This window comes from Mustela nivalis (assembly GCF_964662115.1).
Source record: "Mustela nivalis genome assembly, chromosome: 10".
NCBI lineage: Eukaryota > Metazoa > Chordata > Mammalia > Carnivora > Mustelidae > Mustela > Mustela nivalis.
The window spans coordinates 57,737,213-57,751,162 of NC_139029.1; the positions used below are offsets into that span (position 1 = coordinate 57,737,213).

The 13,950-nt window shown below is 32.0% G+C and overlaps 1 protein-coding gene across 1 annotated transcript in view; it reads right to left on the reverse strand.

Moving 5' to 3' along the window:
• Positions 1 to 13,950, reverse strand: part of NEGR1 (neuronal growth regulator 1) — an 848,329-nt gene that overhangs the window by 819,993 nt on the left and 14,386 nt on the right. The window lies entirely within an intron of this gene.

Sequence of the window (13,950 nt, forward strand, 5' to 3'; positions counted from 1 at the left end):
TTTGAGGGTCTACAGATACAGCATTTCATATGACATATAGTATATAGGTTTTTGGATCTAATAGTATATGATGTGACCTCACACCATCTATTTCAGACCTTTTTTATAAATAATCACATTTAGGGCAAAGTGAAAACTCTCTAAGTTTAGAATACAATTTTTTTTAACTTTTTTTTTTCAAATTTTTATTTATATACTAGTTAACATATAGTATAATAGTGGTTCCAGGAATAGAATTTAGTAATTCATCACTTACATATAATACCCAGTGTTCAACATGTGTCCTCCTTAATACCCATAACCCATTTAGCATATCTCCTGTTCACCTCCCCTCCTAGAATATAATTAAATTGCTTAGAAATAATAAATTGGTTATGCCCAGTCAAGAGGGCTACACATTTGCAGCTTGGTCTGTTACTGTTGTGCTTGTTTGTGATTTTAATTAAACAATATTTTTATTCCAAACAATAGTTTAATAAGTATAAATACTGGGAATGTTTCATACAGTTGGAAGCACTGATTCTTATTGACCCAAAGATATGGAGGTTTTTTAAATTACCTGATAATGTAGCTTCAAAATTTATACTGAATTTGTTGTGTAGTAGTTTCTGTTCAAGACTTTGGGTTATAATTCTCCACCTTATCATCCATCATCTCTTCCCTCTTGTTAACAAAGAATCTCTAATAGTTCATTTTCATTCTCTCATTTGGAAATACTTGAAGAATTGAAAGTTCATGTTAGGATGCTTTGGGGACTCTCTAGGAAATCCTTCCATCTCATTAGGCTACATGCCCAGAAGTTTAGGCAGAGAAGTCATACAATGAATTTGAGATCAAGTCACAGAATCAGAATGCTTCTATAGAGTGACAATAAGCCTGAAGAGGGATTAAATAATAAATCAACACTCATCTCCACTTCAATACATTATGCTTTCTGCCATATCTTGGGACAACTCCAAGTACAGATCTTTTTCCATTCAACCACAGAGAAGAGTATGAAGACAGAAAATAAGCTAAGAGTAAGTGCTATACAGGGTGTAATAAGTGTTCACACAGGAAGTGATAAATACCAGAACACTGTCATTAACAGAAATGAAAACGATGTCTTTATAACAGATTTCAGTCATTTCTAATTGAATAGATGTGGGAAATAGTAATACAATATTATGTCTTTAACTGAAATCAACAGCAATATTATTTGGATATCAGTATACTAACAACAGACTCAATATCAGGCATAATAAATACGTACTGAATCCATGATATTGAAATGGAAACTTAAGTAAATTGGGACTTGACATGGATAAGTTGTTGAAAAAAAAAAGTAATCAGCAATGAGACACTCGCTGAAGCTGAAAGGAAAGATGAATTCAACATGAAAGTCTTGAATGACAGAATTTTTAAAACTCCATCATTTTACACATGAACAACTGAAACCTTAAATTGTTGCAAGTGATTTTCCCAAGACCAAAGAAATGAATTTCCTAAGTCAGAGCTAGATGACATTCTGTACCAGAACTAAGACTAACCCATATTTTCTCCTAACCCAAATTTTATACATACTCCAAAATCCTACCTCATTTCTGTTTCTATATCACATGTACTCTCTCTTCCCTGGATTTAAGTATCATGTGTTGTCTTTATATTTCTTTTAATAACTAATACATTGATAGCTCCTTCATGTGTGCATTTCTTTTTTTTTAAGATTTTATTTATTTATTTGACAGAGAGAGATCACAAGTAGGTGGAGAAGCGGGGGGTGGAGAGGGAAGCAGGCCCCCTGCTGAGCAGAGAGCCCCCAATGTGGGGCTCCATCCCAGGACCCTGGGATCATGACCTGAGCTAAAGGCAGAGGCTTAAACCACTGAGCCACTCAGGTGTCCCTCATAGGTGCATTTCTTACAGCTGCAATCAAATGTTCCCTAAAGAACAACACTTTTATAACTTTCCTTCAATACCTAGTAAAACTGTATGTATTTAGGAGGCACTCAAAGAATGCTTGCAGCTTGGATGAAATGAATGTAAGAGGAACACTGCTGTCTTTCAAATCATCAGATTAAAGTTCTAAAAGCTTTTGTGTTTTCAAAAACGATACCTTGGATCCCACTTCAGGTATACATCAAGAAAAAAGCATTTTATTCAACATAGGGTTAAATGTGTTTCAAAGCCAGGAAAATGTTGAGACATATTATGTAAAGTGCTTTGTCTTCTTCTTTCCATTAAACTATATTTGTTCTTAAAAAAAAAAAAAAAGTTGTATCTTTCATTTTCTTTAGAGGCAACTTTCCAAAAATTTAACTGTCATTCCCACTTCTTCAGATAGCCTCTTGGAAGATTTACATACCCAACTCTATAGATGTAGTTAAATAAATATATTTCTAATTAGATTTTAATATATTTTTGTGGGGGCATCCAGGAGGCTCAGTGGGTTGAAGTCTCTGCCTTCCACTCGGGTCATGATCCCAGCATCCTGGGATCAATCCCCACATCAGGCTCTCTGCTCCATGAAGAGCCTGCTTCCCCCTCTCTCTCTGCCTGCCTCTCTGCCTACTTGTGGCCCCTGCCTGTCAAATAAATACATAAAATCTTTATATATATACATATATATGTATATATATATATAGAGAGAGAGAGAGAGAGAGGTTTGGAGTTTTTTTCTCATTATTCACAGGTTTTCTATTTTTCTCAAATGCTAATTCTGTCAGTTTGTCAACTTGATTTTCTCACAATTAGCATGCACTAAAATGAAGTTGAAGCCTTATGAAAAATAAATCTGTGATCAAGTCCATATTTGAGTTGAAAGGAGAGGTGAGTAAGATACTCCCCTCTGTACTAATCCAACACAAACACCATTAATAATAAAATTTTGTTTGCTGTTGAAGTAACTGATTATACTTCCAAACAATCTGAATAATAGATAGCATGAGTGATAGATAATTCAGGTCAAATTTGTGAAAACCAATTATTTTATTTACAGAAACATGAAATAACAGTTAAATGGCTGGTAGATATTAGGTACCAAATAGATATTAAAATAATAAGTGAATGAAATTATATCAAGAGTATAATAAAAAAAAAATACGCCATCTTAAAAATCAGCAAAAACAACCCAAAAGGACAACATCGTAACTTACTTTAAGCATTAATGTACTCTGTCTCAAGTATGGTACATAATTTTCCTTATTTAAGAATGCTTACTATGATGTGTCAAAAATACATACTAATTTTAAAACATTACACTTTCATGGAAATGTAGTTAATATTTATTTTTCTCCAAATTAAATGATAGCAGAAAATAATACAGAAAAGCAATCTAGAAGCTTCTATGCTGAGTTTCATATGATAATTGCACAATAACATGAACTGCAATATACAGAGCTAAACTGTTTGGCCCGCTCATTAATAAAAATAATAGAAATTAGAATCCAATCACTGGGAAACATATATTTTACAGAACAATGCACAATACCTGTTTTGTTCACACCTAAACTATCGCCAAAACATTAAGTCTTTGTAGCTTGCAGTTTAGGTTAACAATTGAATTGTGCATGCATTGCACATACTGAATAGATTTTCACCTTTTCATCTGAAGAGTGTTCACCAGATGATAATTAGTGTCTGCTAAGTGCTCTTCATACTAACATGATATCATCAAGAAATATCACAAAAGTGTTGACACAATGCGCATCCAGCTGGAGATTCCAAACAAGTCTGTTTTCACTGCCATTTACTGTAAATTTTAACTCTGCACCAGCTGGCCAGATCATTTTCCTTTACCCCACTCAGAACAGAAAAGAAGAAGAATGTGCTTTTGTTTGTTTATCTACTTTATCTGGCTTAAATTGACGAGGAGGTAGAAAATAAATATTTGAAATTAAAATTGAATTACGAATTATAATTACTCTAACCATGTAACTGCATTACTCTATACATATCAAAGATAATTTGTTTCCTAACATCTATTTCATTACCGCAGTTCACAGAAAGAGAAGAAAATTAATGAGCTAGATTTTATGTAAAAACTAGAATATATATACTGTGCATAATTAAGTTTTTTAGTTTTATTTGCTGTTTTTAATCAAATTTTATTTACCTGATTAGAGAAATAATACAAGTTAACTCTAAAATTTGAATCTATATTAAAGGATAAATAGACAAAAATGGAATGGGCATACAAAAATCCAAGATTTGGAGTAATTAACTGAGGATGCTCTAGAGTAGGTCAAACCCTGATTTAAACCCAAATTAATTCTGTGGTTTAATTCCTTTATGTATACTTTCTTTAGTCAAACAGATAATCGTTCATAGCAACATTTTTCTTTACAAAGTTGAGTAAGTAGTGAATGAAAAAATATAAACATATGTGTAGATTGATTTATACATTCCTGGCAAATAGTAAGCACTTAATAAAGGGGAGCTGTTACTATCATCACTGTTTCAATAGAAATATTGATACAAGTATATATGTGCTGCTATATTAATCTGTGTATCCTATATTCTGTGTCCCTCCTTCATATATTTTGAGACATTTATATTCACATACATTTTTCTTTTTTAGTAGCATTTTTTCTATCAGGAGCAAATTAAAAGTAAAAAAGGGAAAGCAACCTAATATTCACCTTTACAAAATATCTACTTAAGTATCTCTTTCTTACTCACTGGTTTATGGATGCACATCTGGTTTTGTGCCCTATTTTATGTCCTTAGTCTAGAGATGTTAACTGTAATCTGGGGCCACAAAAGGTGCCTGATCATTCATTCTTTGGAACCAAATCTGGTGAAGACTAGATATCCTATATTTGTAAAGAATAAAGAAAGAAAATCTAAGCGTCAATCATTTAGGAATCATTTCCCCAGATAAATCACTGAACTCTTCTTTTCAGAGTGACTATGTTTAAAATTTTCTAATTCAGAAAAAGTTTTTGTCACTGTTTTATGGTAAAGATGAAGTTGAAAAGTGTGCAGGATCCTGAGGTAAGAATGACAATAGACAACAAACAGGTATCTCCTAATATTCCCAGCCATTCTCAAATCTCCACCCCAGATAAATCACTGAACTCTTCTTTTCAGAGTGACTATGTTTAAAATTTTCTAATTCAGAAAAAGTTTTTGTCACTGTTTTATGGTAAAGATGAAGTTGAAAAGTGTGCAGGATCCTGAGGTAAGAATGACAATAGACAACAAACAGGTTATCTCCTAATATTCCCAGCCATTCTCAAATCTCCATTCATGCAGATTTTCTTAACTGTGGGTTAATGAATTGGGCTATAACTCAATGGTTCTCAACCAGAGGTGATTTTGTCAGCAGGAGACATTTGACAATACACAGAGACCTTTTTGGATGTCATAATTCAGGGGTTTGGGTGCTACTGATATCAAATGGACAGAGACTAAGAATACTGCTATAAATCCTCAAGGCATAGGACATTCCCCACAACAGAGAATTAATCAAGTAGCCTCCAGTATCAAAAATATCAAGATTGAGAAACACTAAAATGGGCTTTCAGAGTTACATGATGGCCGTGTGTGTGTGTGTGTGTTTGAGTACCTGGTCACCTGCATCCCAAGGTCCTCTGGTTTTATTAAAATTATCAAGAACGAGTATGGCCCCAAAAGAAAGATTAATTATACATAGATATGCTATGGGCATTTATGAAATAAAATTAGCTATTACCATGAATCCCACAGGGTATTATGATGGAATTATTATATGTAAGTTTGTAATGAACATGATACAAATATATAGAATATAGATTCTTATTTTGCAACTCAACCTTAAAAATTTTACAAAGGGTAAGGAGTACTGAGGAAATAGCCTGTAAATGCAAAATAATCTAATATAATACATTTTAAAAGCACTAACATATTTTTGTGTACTAAAATTCACCTGTCACTTTTTTCATTTTATGAGAACAATAGATTAGCAGACAGGATATCTCATTTAGGTTTTTTTTCTAAATAGCTATGTGACCTTGGTTATTTTATCTCTTTTATAATTCTCCCCTTGAGTCTTTCTGAGGATCACAAGGAAAAATAAGCGATGGGAGTTCCCTAAAAAGTGTTTAACAATATAAAGTATGATAATATTTTTCTGCTGACTTGTAAGCTTTTTATCTTCATATATTTTAATTTTTTTTAATTCCTGTCTGTCATTTGATCTGAACTATGACAAGACCAAAAGAATAGCTAGGTGACTAGCCTAATCAAGCCAAAGTTTGCAGTGAAACTATGTCAGCATTTACCATGTATATGAGATCCGCATTAGAAAATTACATTAAAATCAAGGACCCATGGAGGTGCCTGGTGGCTCAGAAAGTTAAACCTCTGCCTTCAGCTCAGGTAAGGATCTTAGGGTCCTGGGATCAACCCCTGCATTGGGCTTTCTGTTCAGTGGGGAGCCTGCTTCCCCCCTCTCTCTGTCTAGCTTTGCGCCTACTTATGATCTCTCTCTGTCAAATAAATAAATAAAATCTTAAAAAAAAAACAAGGACCCATGGATAGCAATTCAATTCATTTCAATACAGTAAACTTAATTAAGGCACTGTGCAAATGCTGACGAAATAAAAGGAGGCAGCCAGCTTCCTGGTTAACAGGAAATGGTTAACAGATGAGGATAAAGAGGGTATGAGTCTACACAGCAGCTAATGGTCCTCTCCATATCACTGTTTTCTCTCTTCTTCTTTAATATGTTGACCTATATTTATTATTTGTTCCCCAAGTCCCCTTTTTCCTGTGCATAATCAAATCCTGATTCCTTGTAGCATGTGAAGACATGAATTATAGCTCATAAAGATGTCACCTAAATTATAGTAGTGGATTTTATATTTAAAGGCTGTATCTCAGGACACGTGGGTAACTCAGTCAGCTAAGCATCTGCCTTTGGTTCAGGTCATGATCTCAAGGTCCTGGGCTTGAGCCCCTTATAGGGCTCCCTACTCAGCAGGAAGTCTGCTTCTCCCTCTTTCCTTGCCCCTGTTCTCACTCTCTCCTCTCTCTCTCAAATAAATAAAATCCTTAATAATAATAAAATAAAAGCTATATCTCAAAACTAGAGAGAGAGTTTTATCTCATCCATAACAAGAAGCGCAATTTTTATTTTATTATACTGTAACACAGTACAGTTTTCCAACATATTAAACCTGGTACTTAGGAACAAAGTTCATATGTAGAAAGGATAAATTCTAAAGTGTGAGGAACTTGTCTATTAATGGATCCTTATAAGAGCACAAACATAGGCAAGCCTAATAAATGTTCACTGACAATAATGAGGTATAAATAAAACTATTCTTATATGTAGTTTTGTCTTGGGCAAAACTGCAATGCAAGCAGTTTATCTTTTGTTATCACTCCTTACATTGTTCTTATTCACAGTTCTCAGTAGTAATTCTACTTTTTACTAGATGATTTTTGTGTTTGTAGATTTTTTCATTTAAAGTGACTTTCTGAAATAATTAGCTATACAATAAATTTAAACTAATAATAATAATAGCAATAACACAAATCTATCAATCACTTACTATATCCTGACATACACTAAGTGTTTATATAAATTTCTTCTTTTGCTCCTCATAGTAACTCTATGAAGCACAGATTCAGCCCCTTTATATAGATAATAAAACCATGGCTTTGAAAGGTTAAGTAAACTGCCTGAACACAAAACAGCTAGGAAGTAAAAGAATCAACATTGCTCTGACTTTGAAACCCGAGGGTGTTTATACATTATAGAGGCATCCATCATCCCTTGGTTTCATTTAATACCAAGATTTGGGGGTGCCTGGGTGGCTCAGTGGGTTAAACCTCTGCCTTCAGCTCAGGTCATGGTCTCAGGGTCCTGGGATCAAGCCCCACATTCGGCTCTCTGCTCAGCAGGGAGCCTACTTCCCTTCCCCTCTCTCTGCCTGCCTCTCTGCCTACTTGTGATCTCTGTCTGTCAAATAAATAAAATCTTTAAAAAACAAAATAAATAAATAAATAGATCAACCCATCAAATCCTATGAACCATGTTTAGCAAAGAGCATGTAATAATTCACAATATTTACTAAGTGTGTATCGTGAGCCAGGCACAGTTTTAAGTAATTCACAACTTTTATGTAATTAAATACAAATACAAATAAATCCTCATAACAACCCTATAAAATGTGCCTTATTATTATCCCAACTTTACTAAGCAGGGAATAAGCACAAAGAGTAAGCAATTTGTCCAAAGCCACAATTAGTAGCAAAGTTGTGATTCAAAACAAAGCAGTGTGATTCTAAACATGACTCTATACACTGCTATGATACTCGGTTACCCTATCAAATACTCTTCAAACTAACTTGTCCCAGTGAAATACACTGTGGATGAAATAAATAGTTGCTCAAACTGGAAAATATTTTAGATAAATTCTAATTGGAATTATACAACCCCACACGTGATTCAGTATTTCATCACACAGTAAGGCAGTCAACATTCTTAAAAGCTGACATTTACATGAGGATTGGGTAAACACACTTCTTTCCAATAAGTTAAAATATTTTTAAAAAGTCTAGAAGCAAAATATAATTAAAATAATTCTTGTGAACTTAAAAATAAATTTTATGCACAAGTTTCAATAAGAAATGTTTGGCCACGTCAATATACTCCTTCTGAAAGATTTCAGATATAAGATTATGACTTTTTCTTGTTTCATAGCGAGATTTTACTTTAAAAGAGTCATAAATAAGCATGTTATGAAAATACTATTTGAGTATTTTTACTCAAGGAAGAAATATCATGTTTTAGAGTAATGTCAAAAGTAAACAAGAAATTCTAAAAATTAATATGAGCCTAAATTGATAGCTATAGAAATATAAAACTTTTTCACACTATTTTACAAAAATTCATATTTGTTGACATTTAAGTTCATAATCAATTTGGAGATGTGTATTGTCATTTTAGGACCTGCATGATATGTTAAAAATATTCTCAATTTGATCATTTTTTGAAAGTGATCTATTTTTAAAAAATAAAACTAAGGGGTGCCAGGGTGGCTCAGTTATTAAAAGTCTGCCTTCGGCTAAGGTCATGGTCCTGGGGTCCTTGTATCAAGCCTTGTATTGGGCTCCCTGCTCGACAGGAAGCCTGCCTCCCCCTCTCCTACTCACCCTGCTTGTGTTCCCTCTCTTGATCAGTTAATCAAAAAATTAACTGATCACATTGATCAGTTAATTTATGATATGCATACCCTATATATTTTATTTTCACTTAAAAATGTATATTCACATACCAGTCTTAAGAGATTGAGTAAACTTATTTTGTTAACAAAAATGACTACTCACTAAAATATCATACTACCTCTCTTGTACCACAGAATGCTCCAATTAGAATTATTGGACTTTCGGTTTCTGGTTCTTCAAAGTGGAATGAGCATTTAAAGATACTTGTGAAACATTCTCAATGTTCCTACAAATATTTTACAGTTACTCCAGCTACATCTAGTTAAACATAATTATTTTTAACGATTGCCTTTATTGAATATTTTCAAAACATTCAACATTGTTTTGTAAAAACAAACCTCTTTCCTCACACATATTTTAACCAATTCTGCTATCTCAGAATTCAACTGACAGAAAGAAATGTTCAAGAGCACATTAAAGAGAAGTTTATTGCATGCTGTGGATACCAGTTGGAAATTTTTAGAGGAAATAAAGAGTATTGATCATATATAGGTCAACTAAAAGAACTTCTTTTGTATTAACAATGTATAGATTAGTTTTCCCCATGACACCATTTGGGAAAATTCTGATCAAAACTGATCAAAGTTCTCTATTATCTTACAACTGGAAATTATCTATGCAAATCAGATGCTTTATTTCTATAAAAGGAATGTTCCATGTCTTCTACATTTAAGTAGTTTGGTTTTATTTTTTAATTAAAAGGGAAAGAAAATGTTTTTAAAGTTAAATACATGCTTAATAAAAACAACTGTTTATAAAGTTAAATATATGCTTAATAAAAACAACCTTAAATAATATATATTTTTTAAAATTTGGGATGAATATACCTAGTAAAAACAAGACAGACAAAAAAGAGAGCCTATAGCATTTAAAGTTCTCTTTACTTGAAAAATCTGTCCTCTCTCTCCTTTGAACGAACCACTACTATGTAAGTACTTCTTTCTGCAAAGAATTTTCTCCTTCTGAACTCTATACCCCAAATTAAGCAAGAAGGTAACATAATTTCTCCATTGAGTAATTAGCTAAAGAACTGGCATTAAGAGATAGTCAACACTTCCAGGTACTTTTTTTTCTTGGGCTACAGAGTGAAGGGAAGGCGGTATCAAATCAAAAAGAAAAAACATGGCAATGATAAAAGAGATGTAATGTATAATGTAACAATGGGAAAACATTAATTTTGACTCCATACTCTTTATTTTCTTTTTTTTCATATGATTTTATTTCCTCTTAGATGCTTCCATTATTTACTTGACACATACTTATTTTGTGGGAGAGGGTAATGTGTGATGGAAATAGAGCACAAAATAGTGGAAGTTAGAGGTATCCCTAGTTATGATAGGTATACTCAATATGGAAGCCCAAAGCCCCTGAGAAAAAAGATAAAATCTGTAACATTGAGTAATTCATGTAATCAGTAATACAAAGAAAAATCTATTGAGCAAGAACTCAGACTGAGCTTCAATTTGAAAAGACATCATAACTATTCATAAACCAAGAAGTCTTTAAATACTTAAACCTGTGTTTATTCCTATGTAAAACTGGAACTTTAACACTGGTCCTGTTTCCCCCATGAGGATGTTGTGCTATTTAAGTAAGGTAACATAAACAATATAATATCTCAAAATACAATTATTATTTTCAAGTATGAAATAAATGTTTAAATTTTAATTCAAAATTAATAAGATATATTTATAATCATATTTGATTTATACTTTATTGGAGTTATAGTCTATATATAAATAGCCAGAGAGTCTACATTAAAGGATTTTAAATATAGAAAAATTAATACTAAATAATTAAATATAGTTTTGGCAATTATATCATTTTCATTTTCTTTTTTTTTTTTTTAAAGATTTTATTTATTTATTTGCCAGAGACAGGGAGAGAGAGCGAGCGAGCACAGGCAGACAGAGGCAGGCAGAGGCAGAGGGAGAAACAGGCTCCCTGCCGAGCAAGGAGCCCGATGTGGGACTCAATCCCAGGACGCTGGGATCATGACCTGAGCCGAAGGCAGCTGCTTAACCAACTGAGCCACCCAGGCGTCCCTCATTTTCATTTTCTGATCCATCATCCCACAGTATCTTTTATTGTTTAGCGTTCAAAGTAAAACAATATATGGAGAATAGATTAAGGGCAATATTTAAAATTTTTAAATTAAAAATTTTTAAAAATAAATTATAATATTTTTATAATACTTAAATAGATCAATGATTCTTAATGACAGTAAATATAATGTCTGAACCAGTAAAATGTTTACTAATGTATCAACTTCTTTGGGACTGAAGGAATCACCATTTAAAATGCTGATATTTTATTTCTTCTTAGAAAACTCTTATTGAACATAAAGAAAAATTTGAAATAATGTACCAAAGTCTAATTTTTCTATAAATGGAGGCCCATTAGCAAGAACTTATTTTATATATTTGTTTTAAATGTATTTATGTTAATGCAATAAATTTATAATTCATTATATAAAATAGCATGCCACATAAATTGTCATTTCCTCATAAAACTGTTCAACAACTGTATACAATATAACATTTTTTCTTAATCAAAATTTATATAACTACACCATTATAATTTATGTAAATTTATATGTCAAATTTTTTTCTGCACACAAAATTAAATCTAAACTGTTCAACAATCTTTTTGTTTTAATTAATTTGACTGACAATAGCTATTTCCCTGTTTGACTACCAACCTATTTGTTTATACCAAAATAAAATAATTTCATATATAATAAATTGACTCTTCCAATAAGAAGATAATTTTTGTTAGCCTTTAATTTTAATTCTTTTTTTGGTACTAAAGGTGATCAGAATCAATATTCCCATTTAATCTTAAAATATATCAAACCTCCTCTATCGAATTTTTCTAAAGAATATAACTAAGATACAAATGTCGCAATCTAATTTAATTTTTATAAATTAATTTTTATCCTAGAGTATGTCTCTAATTTACCAGGAATAACAAGTCAGTGGTTAAGAATAGTTCAAAGAAATGTAAAACAATCAAATAAACTATTTATTGAATGTCCCACGGAATGTCTGGTGACATATACTGCAGCATCAGAAAACAAAAGTTCTTTACCTTTAAAACCAAACTAAGGATCTGTTTCTTAAATCTCCAAGGCATGTAATATTAAGTATACCCACTGGGAACTTCTAAGATATTTGGAGAACCTCCAATGAGTTTCCTTCCTAGTTTTATGAATTTTAGATTATTTTCATACCAGGCTATAGAAATCATAGGCATTATCATCATTATCATGACAACTGTTCTTCACAATTCTCCCACCTTTATGTGTATTTGGTTCCATTAGCCTGGAACTTAATTTTTCCTCCCCACTTGTGATATCCTATTTTATGAGCCTCTACTTAAAGAAGAAAAAAGGAAGGAAAAGCACTATAGCACCCTTTGCTCTAGAATTCAAGTGATTTTACTTAATAAAATCCAAAAAAAAATTTAAAAACCCCATGAAATCTTATTTTTAGGTAGTATTACATTTTTAAAAAATACCACAGAATATAGTGGAGTTGAGGTATTTCATAAAACATGTATATAAATAACTAAAATTCACGGAAAGAACTGCTTATTTTCACTAAACTTATTTTGTTGAATCCAACATTAATGCAAGGTAACTAGGCTTACAAAGTCAAAAAGGAAATAAATGTGCAGATACATATATATGTATAAATTTGGATACACAAATCTGGGGATGTATATAAATATATCCATGTGTTTAAATTTTTGCTTTTAATATTTCAATTCTGAGCCATTAATAAAGGTTCCATGAAAAAATTAGCATAAAGCTAATTTTAGAAAATGATTAGAACTTGGAAATTACTGAAAAGCCATTCTGGAAAATCAATTGATAAGGAAAAGAAAGTCCCACAAAAGAGGAGGCAATAGCAAAAAGCCCTATCTGAAATAAAGGATAATTCATGTCCTGAGTCCCTATAGCATACTGGATCATATAGAAGTAAGCACATTACCAGAGAATCTTAATTTTGTCTGCTGTCAGCTAAACCCCAAAATTATTAATAAAGGTCTATTGTAATGATAATTATAAAAATCCTAATAGCATTTATTTACTGTTTATTTTGTACCACACATGGTGCTATGGAATTTTCAAACTTTAATTCTTACAACGTATAGGTTGAATACTATCATTAACCCATTTTATACAGACCTAATCTTAAGCAGTTTCCTAATTCAATTTTATTTAATGATTCAAAGAAATATGACACTTTTTTTAAGGGCCTAACCTAAATACACTTGAAGAGTAACTAGAAGTAGGAAAATGAGGATATTGAAAAGTTTAGGATGAATGTGAAAAAGCACAATATCCCTGTACTCGGGGGAAAAAAGGTAAATAGGGTTTTTAATGTAAATGAAGGAAATTAACAAGAATTTGCCTTTTAGTGATTTCCCTATATAAACATTAATCAATTATATGCTACTTGAAAGTAAGTGATAAAGAAAAAGTCTGTACATTCCCTGCCAGAAACCAATTATGTATATCACATATAAAGGAAATTTTTAAAATAATCCAGAAAAAGTCAGAGAATCAGCTTATCAGTTGTTGAGATACAGAGAAAAGTGTCATCCATTCCATTAGGGCTAGGAGGCTCAGAATAATTCAGGAAATGAAGTGGCAAAAGTACAGAGATGCTATTTAAATGAAGAATCATCTGCTGAGGAATTCCAAATTGTTAATCAGAGAACCAGGTGATAATTATGAAGTAGTCTTTA